Genomic DNA, 14597 nt, shown 5'->3' on the forward strand with positions numbered 1-14597 from the left:
GCTTGGGAGTGGGCACTCGAAGGTTGAGGTTGCGAGTGGACAACCATACACGGTCTCCGACCTGGTAGGAAAGAGCAGGCGCTCGTCTGCGATCAGCCTGGAGTTTCTGGCGCTGCGCAGAGACCTCAAGGGACTTCTGGATCTGTACCCAAGAGGCGCGTAGGACGGAAAGGTGATCCTCCACAGCCGGAATATCCTGGGGAGAGAATGCCTCCGGTAACACGGCAGGTTGGAACCCATAATTGGCCATGAAGGGAGACGTCCCAGAGGAAGAGTTCACCGCCGTGTTCCTGGCAAACTCAGCCCAAGGCAGGAGGTCAACCCAATTGTCCTGGTGATCGGAGACATAGCAACGAAGGAATTGCTCCAAGGCCTGATTGGATCGTTCTGCGGCCCCATTGGACTGAGGGTGGTAGGCCGAGGAGAAGGAGAGATGAATCCCCAACTGGGAGCAAAAGGCGCGCCAGAACCTGGACACAAACTGACTCCCCCGATCCGACACTATCTCCTTGGGCAAACCGTGCAACCGGAAGACCTCCCAGGCAAAAATCGTGGCCAATTCTTGTGCAGAGGGTAACTTCTTGAGAGGAACACAGTGGCACATTTTGGAAAACCGATCCACAATCATGAGAATGACCGTATGGCCTCGGGATGCAGGGAGATCCACAATGAAATCCATCCCCAGGTGTGACCATGGGCGCTCCCCGGTGGCTATGGGTTGCAGCAGGCCCAACGGAAGGTGCCGAGGGGACTTACTCTGGGCACAAACGGAGCATGCCGCTACATATGCGGCGATGTCGGAACGTAGGGAAGGCCACCAGAACAGACGTGAAACAGCCCAGGACAGCTGATTCTTACCAGGATGCCCCGCGGTCTTGGAGTTATGGTAGGTTCGCAACAACCGAGTGCGCAACTCCTCAGGCACAAAACATCTGCCGTTGGGTCTCCCAGAGGGAGCACCAGATTGAGCCGCCAAAATCTGCTCACCAAGGGGAGAGGTCAGGCTGGTGCGAATGGCGGCCAGGATCTGATTCGGAGGTATGACCGAAGTCGGTATAGATTCCTCCCTGGACAGCTCGGAGTACTGCCGTGATAAGGCATCCGCCCTGATGTTCTTGGAACCGGGTAGGTAGGAGACCACGTAATTAAAACGTGACAAGAACAGAGCCCATCTGGCCTGACGTGGTGTCAATCTCTTGGCCTCAGAAAGGTAGGTCAGATTCTTGTGGTCCGTCAGGATGAGAACCGGAACCACGGAGCCCTCGAGCAAGTGCCTCCACTCTTTGAGAGCCTGCACTATGGCCAATAACTCCCTGTCACCAATCTGATAGTTGCACTCCGCGGGTGACAGTTTCCGGGAGTAAAACCCACAAGGAAGCAGCGGACCCTCTGGTGTTCTACGCTGAGACAGAAGGGCGCCTACTCCCGTCTCAGATGCGTCCACCTCGAGGACAAAGGGCAACCCAGGGTTGGGATGAGACAGAATCGGGGCCGACACAAAGGCGGATTTTAGGGCCTCAAAAGCCCGGATGGCCTCGAGCGGCCAGACCTGGGAATTACTGCCCTTCCTGGTCAGATCCGTGAGAGGCTTGGCCAGCATGGAGAAGTCCCTGATGAACTTCCGATAATAATTGGCGAAGCCCAAAAAGCGCTGCAAGGAACGAAGACCACTGGGCTGAGGCCACTGTAAGACAGCCGAAACCTTCTCAGGGTCCATGGAGAACCCCTCAGCGGAAATGATGTAACCTAAGAAGGTTACCTGGGATCGGTGAAATTCGCATTTCTCAAGCTTACCGAACAGCTTGTTCTCTCGTAACCGTTGCAACACTCGCTTGACATCCAGAATGTGGGCCTCCATGGATTCAGAGTATACCAAGATGTCATCCAAATAGACCACCACACACTGCTGCAACAGGTCACGGAAAACATCGTTGATGAATTCCTGAAAGACTGCGGGCGCATTGCACAACCCAAAGGGCATAACCAAGGATTCATAATGACCGGTCCTGGTGTTAAACGCGGTCTTACACTCATCGCCCGCCTTGATCCTTACCAGGTTATATGCCGCCCTCAAGTCGAGTTTGGTAAAGACCGTGGCCCCCTTAAGGCGATCGAACAGCTCGGAAATCAAGGGTATCGGGTAAGCGTTCTTGATCGTGATGCGATTAAGGCCCCTGTAATCGATGCAAGGCCTCAACTCACCGCCCTTCTTTTTCACAAAGAAAAATCCAGCCCCTGCCGGGGACGAGGATTTGCGAATGTGACCACGGGACAGCGCCTCCATCACGTACTCCTCCATGGCCTCATTCTCCGCAACCGACAGTGGATAGACCCTCCAGCGAGGAGGAACGGCACCAGGTTGTAACTCTATGGCACAATCGTATGGGCGGTGCGGAGGTAGGGCAACTGCGCGCACCTTATCGAATACATCCCGGTACTCCTCGTATTCAGGAGGCAACAGAGAGTCCGAGGAAGTACACAGCAACTTGACAGGCCCATGGATGCAACTAGCCCCACACTGTGGTGACCATGAGAGGATCTCGGCCGATCTCCAGTCAAAAGTCGGATTATGCTTCTGGAGCCAGGGGTACCCCAAGACCACCGAGTAGTGTGGAGACGAAATAACCTGGAAGCAGACTGACTCTCTGTGAACGGCACCAATGGCTATCCCCACTGGAAGGGTCTCATGAGTCACGTGTGACAGCTGGAGGGGTCTGCCGTCTATCGCCTCTAGAGCCAGCGGGGAACCTCGAGCCTGCAGAGGAATGGAATTGGCGGCAGCGAACTCACTATCAATGAAAAAACCACCAGCACCAGAGTCCACCAACGCCTGGGTCGTCACCGAGCCCCCGACCCAGGAGAGGACAACAGTGATCAGTGGTTTATCAACACGGGAAACCGGGGACGAGGAGACTCCACCCAAGATCTGCCCCCGACAGGATCTCAGGTGCGAGCGTTTCCCGGACGGTTCGGACATGCCAACCGAAAATGCCCACCGAGACCACAGTACGTGCATCGGCCCTCGCGTCTCCGGAGTACCCTCTCCCCCTCGGACAGGCGAGCAAACCCCAGCTGCATGGGTTCACCCCCAGACAAGTCAACCCCAGGAGGCGTGGGAGGAGAGGGAGGCACGGGTGGGACAGCAAACGTAGGCGCCAAACTGTTAGGAGGCCTCCGCAGGCTCTCCTTAAAGGAAGGTCTCTCCCTGAGTCTGGTGTCAATCAAAATCAGGAAAGAAATAAGAGCCTCGAGCTCCACTGGTAGGTCCTTAGCTGCAACCTCATCCTTCAAGGCATCCGAGAGACCATGAGAGAAAGCAGCGACCAGAGCCTCATTATTCCAGCCCACCTCTGCTGCCAGGGTACGAAACTCAATGGCGTATTCGGCTACGGATCGTGAACCCTGTCTGACGGACATAAGGAGCTTCGCAGCAGAGGCGGCGCGAGCCGGCACATCGAATACCTTCCGAAGAGAAGCAACAAAACCGGAAAACTCGGCAACCACCGGATTGTTGTTCTCCCATAAAGGGCTGGCCCAGGCCAAGGCCTTGTCCGAGAGCAGCGAGATCAAGAAGCCCACCTTTGATCTCTCAGTGGGAAAGGCATGTGGCAGCAACTCGAAATAAATGCCCACTTGGTTAAGGAAACCTCGGCACTGAGTTGGCTCTCCCCCAAATCGCTGTGGAAGGGGGGCAGAACCGGTCATACCCCGAAACACCGCAGGTGCAACAACAGGTGTCGGGGTAGACTCTGGCGCAACAACCGGAGCGGCAGTAGGAGCGGGCCCAGGAGCGACAACCGACCCATCGGCAACGGGAGCGAAATGAGCCGTGCGTTCAAGCAGGGTTTGCAACGCCACGGCGAACTGACCCAACAGGTAATCCTGCTGATCAAGTCTGGCAACCAGCGTGGGTAGCGAGGATGGCCCTGTACCGTCAAAATTCATGGCTTGGTCCTAATGTCACGGAACCATGAACCAGGCGTACAACAAGAGATAAGTGAAAATAAGAAGGATTTATTGAAAATCAAGCTGTAAAGCAAAAGTCCAAACGGATGGTTAAACAGAGTCTTGCGAAGCCAGAGGTCAGGAACCAGAAGGGTAGTCGGACGAAGCCAGGATCAGGAACCAGCAGGGAAGTCAGACGAAGCCAGGATCAGGAACCAGCAGGGAAGTCAGACGAAGCCAGGATCAGGAACCAGCAGGGAAGTCAGACGAAGCCAGGATCGGAACCAGAAGCAGCAGCAGTCTTAGAAGCATGTGAACACAGGAGGACCAAGCAAGGAACTGAAGCCACAGAGCTCCTATATATGTGAGCCAGGCATCCAGCTCCTCCCAGTGGGAAGGAGGAGCCGCAGGGTGGGAGGCTACAAGAGTCCCAGAAACCAAGATGGCCGCCAGCACATGTCAAACGAAGGAGACAGGAGAGAGGTAAGACCATGACAGACGGAAACCCGATTGAAATGGATAGAGTAATTTATGGGTGTCTAAGTGATGTTGTAGCTGTTGTACAACTTCTTTCTCCATTATCTTGGAGAAGACATTTAGGCCTGTTATGGGTCGACGATGGTTTGGGTCTTTGGGGTCAAGGGTGTTTTTTTTAGAATTGGTTTAATTATGCCTTGTTTCAGTAAGGTTGGCACCATGCCTTCCTTAAATGACTGGTTTATGAGATCCATGATAGCTGGTGCCACAATATCGGCACATTCTTTCAGCAATTTGGTGGGGATGATATCATTAGGCACTGTGCTATCTCGCAAAGTGCTGATGATATTTTTAGTGGCATCGATGGATATGGGCTTTAAAGTGAAATTAGTTGATTGCGGCATATTTGTGTGGATACTAGCTTTTTGATTTAAAGGGGGGTCGATGAAGGTTCTATTTTGCTGAATAATTTCACGGATTTTGTCAATTTTGTTAATGAAATAATCCGATAATTTGTTGCAAAATTCTTGTGATTCGAAATTCGGGGCCTCTAGGCAGACTGGGTTCATGGACTGAGCGACTAACTTAAAGAGTTTGCGGGGGCGGTTCAGGGCATTTGCGATGATATTAGAACAATGATCTTTTTTGGCCTTAAAGATTTCTTTGTGATATTTCTTAGTTATTACCTTGTAAATAATGTGGTTTTCCTCTGTTGAGCTTCTTCTCCAGGCTGCTTCCGCTCTTCTATGCTCTTGCTTCAGTAACGTGAGCTCGTCGTTAAACCAGCTGGAATTGTTTTTCGGGTTGCACGTTCTGCGTTTTGGCGCTACCATGTCTGCTGTCTGTAGAAGAGCTTTGTTGATGGAGTTAGGTATTTCTGTCGCTGTTTGGTGTTGTTGAATTGTTTTTATTTTGTTCTCTAATGTAGTTTTGAAGAGTTCTGAGTTGAGTTCCCTCTGAGATCTTGTCCAATGTGTTGTCACCGGTTTTATTTTTATTTTTTTAAGGGGGCATTTGTAGTGATTATAAATTTGATTGCATGGTGATCTGTCCATGGTAGAGGCTCATTTTCCAGTATGTGAATTTCCAGATCTTGTCTGAAGATGAGATCAAGCGTGTGACCTGAAGCATGTGTGGGCCCACATACTAGTTGCTGCAGACCTAACCCTTCCAAGTGGTCAATGCAGGCATCGGCGATGGGGTCCTGTGAGGAGTTGGCCCAGAGGTTGAAGACCCAGAGTAGCAGGAGATGTTTGATGTTTAAGGTATAGGTGGAAATGAATTCTGTCAAAGGGGTGAGGAGCTGCGTTTTAGGTCCAGGTGGTCTATAGCAGAGTAGTATATGAACGGTGTCCTGGGGATTTGTTTGCAGTTGCAGAGTGAGGGTTTCCATGAATGGAAGTAAGTTCTGTAGGTCTGGTTTAGTGACCGAGAGGTGAGCCTTGTGGATCACCGCCAGGCCTCCTCCTCTTTGCCCCACTCTGTTTTCTGTTAGAATGCGATAATTCTCTGGCACCAGTTCTCCTAGAATGGTGTTACAGTCGGCTGTTAGCCAGCTTTCTGTGATGAAGAGGCAGTCAATGTCATGTTATAAGATAAAATCATGGATTTCTTGTTGGTGTTTTACTGCCAATCTTGTGTTGAGCAAGGTGCATGATATATGCTTTGGCTGCAATGTAGGCGTGCGATATTTGACTGTCGATCGTCGATCGATTCTTAACAGTTGCTCATTCCTTAGTACTTTTTTGGTGACAGCTGGTAGTATTAAGGGGAAATCCTTAGCCCCCAAATGGTTTTTGCAGAGTATTGCAAATTGACCATTATCGCAGAATCGCAGAGGCTGGTGATGGTGGTTAAGTGTTGATCATGGTGGTAATCAATAACGGTGGAAATTTCCAGGTGGGCCCCCAACTAATCCTCCCCCCCCAGTTGATCCAGAGGAAGGCGAAAAAAAACCTAGCCGTGCAATGCCAATCTGCAGCGACAGGGGGAAAAAATCCTTCCTGATCCCTCAAGGGCGATCCCTATCAGCAGAGTTTATATTTGCCATCATGGGACAGGGGAAGCTGTATTGCCAAACTTAATAAATTCATTGCAAAGTGGTTGCAACAGACACTAGTAATAGTATGTAGGCAGATACCTTCTTAGGGTATGTTGTTGTAAGCAAGCAAGTTTCGACTGTCCAGGTTAGGGAAAAGCTAAGCTCTGGGTTTCCAGTTTCCCAGGCTTTTTGGGTCCTGTCTTCTTTCCAGGCCTACAGTATGTATAAATAGTGGGAAGCCTGGCTTGGATTCTTCTTAGGCCGCGTACAGACGAGCATACATGTATGATGAAACCGGTCCGCCGGACCGTTTTCACCGTACATGTATGCCCGGGGATTTCGGTATGGTGGCTGTACTCACCATCATACAGAAATCCGCGCGTAAACAATACGCGGGGTGTGTCCGCGCCATCGCCGCATCGATGACGCGGCGACGTGGGCGGCCCTGTCAGTTCAATGCTTCCACGCATGCGTCAAAGTAATTCGAAGCATGCGAGGGATGGCAGGTCTGTACAGACGACCGAACATGTCCGAGCGGCCAGGATTTCAGCGGGCTGTTTTAAAACAAGTCTAGAAATATTTGCCCGCTGGAAAAAGGCTCGGCGGGCAAATGTTTGCTGGAATCCTGTCCGCTCGGGCCTACACACGACCGAACATGTCTGCTGAAACTGGTCCGCGGACCAGTTTCAGCAGACATGTTCGGTCGTCTGTACGGGGCCTTACGGGACTGCATGGAATGCAGGAAGGTCTGTGAAGGATGTAGACTGAAGCAATCTTCATCTGCCACCCTTAGGGGATTCAGCAAGAATGGACTCTGCTAATTATGAAATCACATTTGCACAGGTATGCCTGGGGAGCTACGGCGTAGTCATAAGGGTTGTGCACTTTATACTGTAATGTTCCCAAGTACTTTATTAAAGCTTTGTTAACTGTTTCAAGCCTGGTCCCGGGCATTTATAAGTGCGTACTTGAGAGGAGAGGTGCCTCCATGTGCAGGGCGAGTAGGGCCCGCCCACATGTAGGTAATCACAAAGCTCCTGTCTGTTTTCAGTTATCACAAAGGCAGTATCAAGCCTACACTTTGCTGCGTTTAATTTTTTTTTATTGTTCATTATTACCCTTAAGGGCCCATTCACACTGCCTGCGCAATAAACCAGAGTGGCTTAGTGTGTGGGCAGCTGTCTGTTTTGGCTTTAGTAATCCACATTGAGGGGTTGATGTGATGTGCATTTGTTACATCTATGTTCACCTGAATGTGGATGTAACAGTGTTGCAGTGCATCATACGGTTCCATTTTGTCTTTTTTCGTCAACTTTATTTGAAGTGCACAAAGTGACACTTCATTTGTGTCACCTCACAGCAGCATGGAGCATTGCAGTGAATTGTGTAGCTGTGCAGTGACATGCTTTGCCATCTGGTGCGCTGCAATAAAGTGCATTTTGTAGCAGCTCACTGCACAAAACAGCACAGGGTGTGTTGGACTACAAACAGGGCATACAGAGTCATATTTGGCCTACCAGTCACTGTCTGTTTGCTTTGACCCTTAAGGCTGTCAAAAGCATAATGTCTTTGTTTATCTTTCTGGCTTTCTCTATGTGCGGAGACCGGATGTGTCTCTAGTGCTCATCCCTCAAATCTCTGAATAGGCTAAACATAAGTGGTCAAAAGGCATGCATACATTCACAATTTGGTCCCCTTTAGATACAGCAATCACCCAACGGTCCACTGGTCCCAAACACATAATATCTTAGCTTTGTTAAGTGCTTGCATTATAGGAACGCAGAGAAGCAGCCAACATTGCTAGTCCAGGGCATTAGAAAAGTTACTTGGAACAGGTTTTCTAAACTGATTGATCTATCATTGCATCTAAGAGTGGCCAGTCAGTGTGCCTCTAGTATGGATGAGCCATGGGATTATCAATCTGTTTAACAACAGCCAAATGTGGAGACTGTGATATTTTGCCTATGACTAGCTTTAAGATGTCCACAGAATTGAGATGATCATCATCCTGATCAAATGGTTACAATCAGATAGGGACATATTTGTATGGTAATAAGTGTTCTGCAATCTCAACAGACTTCCCCTAGTTGAGCAATCTTAGAAAAATAAATAGTTGCTCAAAGTAGCAGCATAAAGCATAAGTGGGGTTGATACAGCTGTAAGACAAAACATGTTATTTTCATTGGAGTCAGCTACACTATAAAATACACAACTGCCCTGTCAGTCAATGAGAATCAAACTCTTAATTCATACCTAGGAGATCCCTGAAGCCACAAGAGCTGCATTTTTGGTGGTATGCATTTGAGAGATAGACAGGAGGTTAAATGTGATGAACTGGTAATTAATTCATGCTTAACCTCCATTGAGAGGAGCTTCTCTGACGGACAAAAGACATGTTTCTGACAAGTGCCAGCGGCAGAGCAGATAACTCTGGTTAATAATCAATAAGCTTGGGGCCAGCATGGTGTGTGCTCTTGGAAGTGGGGGCAAGGCAAGGTGTTTCTGGGGATTAGTTCTTTGAATGCATATCTTCTTTTGTTGACTTGTATGCAATGTATACATGTTTATGCCTAATTTGATTCTTGCATTATTAAACAGAATTGTCTTTTATCATTGTCACAGGAAAAAAAAAGAATTTTAAAGTAATCTCCAGTTTTAGAAACTATAAACAGTTTGTCTAAAATCGAGTTTTTGTAAACCAAAAAACAAATGTTACATTTGAGATTGTAATGTATAAGACCTGTAGGCCAAAATGCTTGACCTAACACCTGGGGTTGCCATACAAGGCCAGACCTTTGTAATCAATATGACAAATCTAAGAATTGCTTGCAACAACCGAACCATGTAGGACTTCTGTAGAGGGCATAACAAGTGCCTCCGAGCTTCCAAAATACTCATTATTGCACAGTGCATTCCCTGGCATGTTTGAAAATCTGTTTACAAGCAGCCAGTGACCATTCAATTTTCTTTGGAGACACATTTATCCATTAGCCAAGTCAAAGTGAATATTGGTTTGTAGTCATGCTGATGAAAAAAATGGACAGATGTATAACTGCCTGTTGTTTTTAGCAAGACATCTGCCCATTTATGGCAAAATTTACTGTAGTCTTGAACATACAATATACAGATATTACAAATTTATAAAGCTGTGCCTTGTATCTTGCTACATATTAATGAAAAAAATCAAAGTTTTGTTGTAGTGTGTGTTTTTATAGTAGACTAATGACATTCTTTTCAGTACATGGAATCAATCTGGCATCACAAAATCAAAGCAGAAAGAAGAAGGCAGTATATAGCCTATGAATTGCTGCTGATATATTTCTTTAAAGAATCTTCAGCTTGTACACACAGATTAATACTTTGAGTAACATCCTATTTTGTATTTAGTCAATTTAAGAGAAGGGCATGATGACCTCAAAGCCATGAAAAGTTTAGCTAACTTTCATCTCATCCCACTAACTCCTCTTTGAAAACTGTGCTTGCAAAATGGTTCAGTAACCGCAGAGAACAAGAGAGTAAAATGGGGAGGGGGATTGTGCTGGGACCTTTAAGCCCAGAATTATGAAAAATCCAAGGAGGAACAGCTCAATGGCACAAGGCACCCATGGGGACTTCCTGAAAGGTTTTAGAAATTCAAAGCAGGTCTCGCAACCTCAAAGCAATGTCAGTCAGTGTGCCGGGACAGGGATCACTAAGACTGCAGCCAAACAATACAGGATTGTCTAAAGAAGGTGGGAAAAGAGGGTCTCCGAAGTGCTCTCTCACAGCAGCGGTTCCGCTAGTCAAGCATGCGTTCCACATGAATCATTTCTGGACAGAGCCTGGGCATAATCCCCCCAGTCTCTCTATGACAACTTGACGGAGAATTTTGGTCTGAGTGACAGGAGGCAGGCGATTGACAAGGCAGAAACACTGTGCTTTCTCCCCGTGATGAACAATATAAACTTACTGAGGGATTTTTGGAAACAGTTACAAAAAATAATGATCTCTCCTGCTGAATAACGGAAACGGGACGGCTTCAGTTGCGCTATAGAAGGAACATTTGCTAAGAAGCCAGTTCTAGTAAACTTTTTACAGGCAGCACTGCTGTTGTGTGGAATGATGTCAGACTTGTGCGACAGCGAGGCACAGACACGAGAGGTTGTTTATTATACCGTCTTGCTATATTTCCAGGAACAGGAAATGGCACGTTTGTTTAACCTTGGTTCCTGGATATATGTTTTATAACACTTGATTCTCACAATGTATATGAAAACTAACTAGTCCTAGTCTACAAATCTTTCTGTGTTCCAACACCTTTTCCTGCTATGGCTGGAGAAATGGTTCATAGTTAAAAGCAGAGCACTAAGTTGAGGATTGATAATGCAAATCTTTATGAGAGTTTACATTACTCTCATGTCATGCCATGTCTTTTAGAGTGAAAACATGGCATGTATTAATCCTTCGTCTGTGATTTGCAGAGAATCACACAGTTCATCTTAAGGGAAGCTGAGCTTACTTTAAAATGTGTCGTAAGCTGCATAAAACAAATTGAAAAAAAAAAAAAAGAATCGGTTTGCAGAATTTCTGTGTTTCCCTGCAAAACCTAGGAAACGCCTGCTGAGGCTGCAAGTTCCAGCATCTGGTTTTAATTGCTGTTTTCTAAAGAATCTTTCTTCAAGGCATGGATTACCGTTTAAAAGCGTGTTGTACTTGTGTGTTTTATAAAAGACGATATAAAATGCTGCAAGATTCTTCTCTGTGAAATAACATTTCAATTATGACATATGTGTGTTTAATATGAGAGCACCAATTATGTTCTAACAAGCTTAACACAAACTTCTAGTTGTATTAGAGATTTCAAATCATCTTGTGACAACTTGCCAACTGGCAGTACTTAAGCCTGAAATTTAATTAAATCCACTTAAAAATCTTTCTTTTTTTAATGCTTCTTTGTTTAAGTTTTAAAAATACCATACATACAGTCATAGCTGAAATGTATTAAAGTAATGATTTAAAGGTTACAACATCCCATGAATGGGAATTGAGAAGAATTTTTCACAACTTCTGAAAGCCCTATAATCCACCTCTCTCAAATGATTTTGCCATTTTGTAGCACCAAATCACAGAACAAGCTAGACAAAGCAAGATAAACAGACATGACTCCCCAGCAATGTTTGGTAACCGCCTGACGAGGCCCCATTAAGTAAGAAACATGATACTTTAAAATGAGGCTCTATTTCAAACTCTGAACACTTGCCTTTCATCTTAATTTAAACAGAACAGTTTGTTACCACTTCTATTCATTGTTACTATTATTCCAAGTAGAGAGTCATCATGAGCCCCATGTTTGGTCCTTCCTTGTTCAAACTGAAGTGATCATAATGACCAAATACATCTTCTTTATTTAAAATAATCTCCTTTCTTTAGTGGTTTTATGTTTTTACCTGAATAACATAATAAAACACATGTATAAAAAACAATCTTTCATTTAATATCTTCTGAAACCGTCACAACCATTTAAAAACATACATCATAGAATTAGACATGAATTGATTGTATTTATGATGTTAGAAGTTATTGGCCTTATTTTACAGGCTAAGTTCAAAGCACATTATCCCACAGCAACCAGAAACCACTTGCTATAGTCACATGAGAAAAAAATTAAACATGATCAGTTGCAGTGCTGTCACTGCAGCTCATAAAACGTAATACTAGACATGTGCATTCGTTTTCGTCCAAATGCATTTTCGTCTGAATTTCGGGGGTATTTTCGCATTTATTTTAGCAAACAATTACGAGCGCGCAGAATCCGAAATCCCTAAGATCCGACATAAAAAATTATTTATTTTTGTTTTGTTGAGACAACAGTTTGATATAAATAGAAGATTTGACTTGACAGTGACAATAGCGATCTGTGTCTATCGAACCTGCGGTTGAATGTGCCTAACTTAACTCTATTAGTCCAAGATTATTCGACATAGAGAGAAGAGATTCAACATTATAGAGACATGAAGATTCGATGAAGCAGCTAAAAACATACGATCGCCGCAAGCAGACATTTATGGTCAAATGCTCCGCCCATAGGCTATAGAAGAATTCTAATGTTGGTTGACTAGTAATAATAATTAATAAATATAATTATTACTAGTCATACAACATTGGAATTCTACTATAGCTTGGGGGCTGAGCATTAGACCGGAAATGTAAGATTGCGGAGTCGTACAGTTTAGCTGCTTCATCGAATCTTCTTAGAACATTCAACAGACACCATGAGCCTTCAATTGACAGATTCAACCTTAATTCAGATTTTCGGACGAATGCATTTTTTAACAAAACAAAATAAATAAAAACCAAATTTCGGGATTAACTAAATAAAAAAAAATTCAGACCAAACTGAAATTCCAAAACAAAATATTTCAGTGTGCACATGTCTAATGAATACACCTATTTTAAAGTACAGCATTTACAGGTCTATCAAAATCTATTTAGTTAAAATGTTAGATTCCAAGATTGAATCGTTTATCTTATTCCCCCCCTGCTGCCATCCTGGAAATTACCAGAGCCCTGCAGGATGACATCACCAGCCCAACACAACGCTCACATGCAGTGCAGCCACTGGTGAAGGTCCTGGCAACATTGCATTTCCTGGCCACTGGTTCTTTTCAAAGAACAAGTGGAGACGTGGCTGGGATATCACAAACCAACATGAGCAGATGTGTGCACCAGGTTGTCCCCGCAATCCTCAGACGCATGTCCCACCACATCATCAAACCCACCCAGGAGGACCTGCGGCTGAAGGCAATGCGTGAGTTCTGGCAAATTGACGGATTCCCACCATCGGGGTCATTGATTGCACCCATGTGGCACTACAGCCCCCCCATGAGACAGAGCACATATACCGCAATAGGAAGCACTGGCATTCAATCAATGTACAGGTGATAGTGGATGCCCATGGCCTCATATGGCACGTCCGTGCCAAACGCCCAGGATCCAGCCATGACAGCTTCATATACCGTCAAAGCGACATCCCAAGACAATTTGAACAGAACATGTATGGGGACAGCTGGCTGGTTGGTGAGTGACATGGGTGTCAGGTATGACTGTCCCCCCCCATGATGCAGACATCACGAGGGGCACATGCATGACTAACATCCTCCTGTCTTTTCCCTTCCAGGTGACTCTGCATATGCACTTGGACCCCATCTCATGACTCCATTCCGGAACCCCCAAACCCCAGGAGAGGAAAGATACAATGCTGCACACATACGTACCCGTGCAGTGGTGGAACGCACATTTAGCATCCTGAAGTCCCGTTTCCGATGCCTGGATAAGACTGGGGGTACCCTGTTGTATTCCCCAAACTTCACTTCGTGTGTCAGATCATCGCTGCATGTTGCATGCTGCACAACTTCGCAGTGAGAAAGGGCCTGCAGATTGACATACGTGATGACCTGACCCCCGAACCCGACAATCCCCCCCTAACCGAGGGTACCCCATCTGCTAATGGTACAGCAGTCAGGAGATGTCTTGTGGAACGAATCTTTGAACGTTAAAAACACACATTAAACATGGCACAAGGAGAATGCACGCATGCACACCACTGTGGTCCCTAGCACACACCCCACATCCACATCACATTGGATTAGACCGAAGTACACCGCACGGTACTAAGGAGCAGCAACGCCGCGTCAAGGCCCCAATGATGTTGCTGTCCATTCATACGTCATTCATACGGACCTGGGGAGAACTTATCCTCAGTGCCCGAGGGTGACACCCCTTACTGGCAGGAGTGTCACCCCCCCACATTCACACACCATTTAAACTGTACTCTGCACTACTGTGTGCAGCACCCAAAAAAAAACTCTTAACCAGAGCAAATAAGAAAAAAACTCTTAACAAGAGCAAATAAGAAAAAAACTCAGAGCAAATATAAAATCCAAAAATAAATCACTGGCCCCGGCGCAGGCTACGCCTGGTGCCCAGGTTCCTGGCCCTCACTTGCCTGGGGGGAGCCTCAGTTTTGCATCAGGTGGAGGAGCATCTTCTGGTGGAGGAGCATCCCCAGGTCCCTCCCTGGCTGCCTGTCTGCCCTCCAAAGCCACCACTATGCGGGTGAGCAGGGCCTCCTGGGAAGCTGTCTGGGCCTGAACAG

The sequence above is a fragment of the Rana temporaria genome, chromosome 1 (assembly GCF_905171775.1).
Source record: "Rana temporaria chromosome 1, aRanTem1.1, whole genome shotgun sequence".
Classification (NCBI taxonomy): domain Eukaryota; kingdom Metazoa; phylum Chordata; class Amphibia; order Anura; family Ranidae; genus Rana; species Rana temporaria.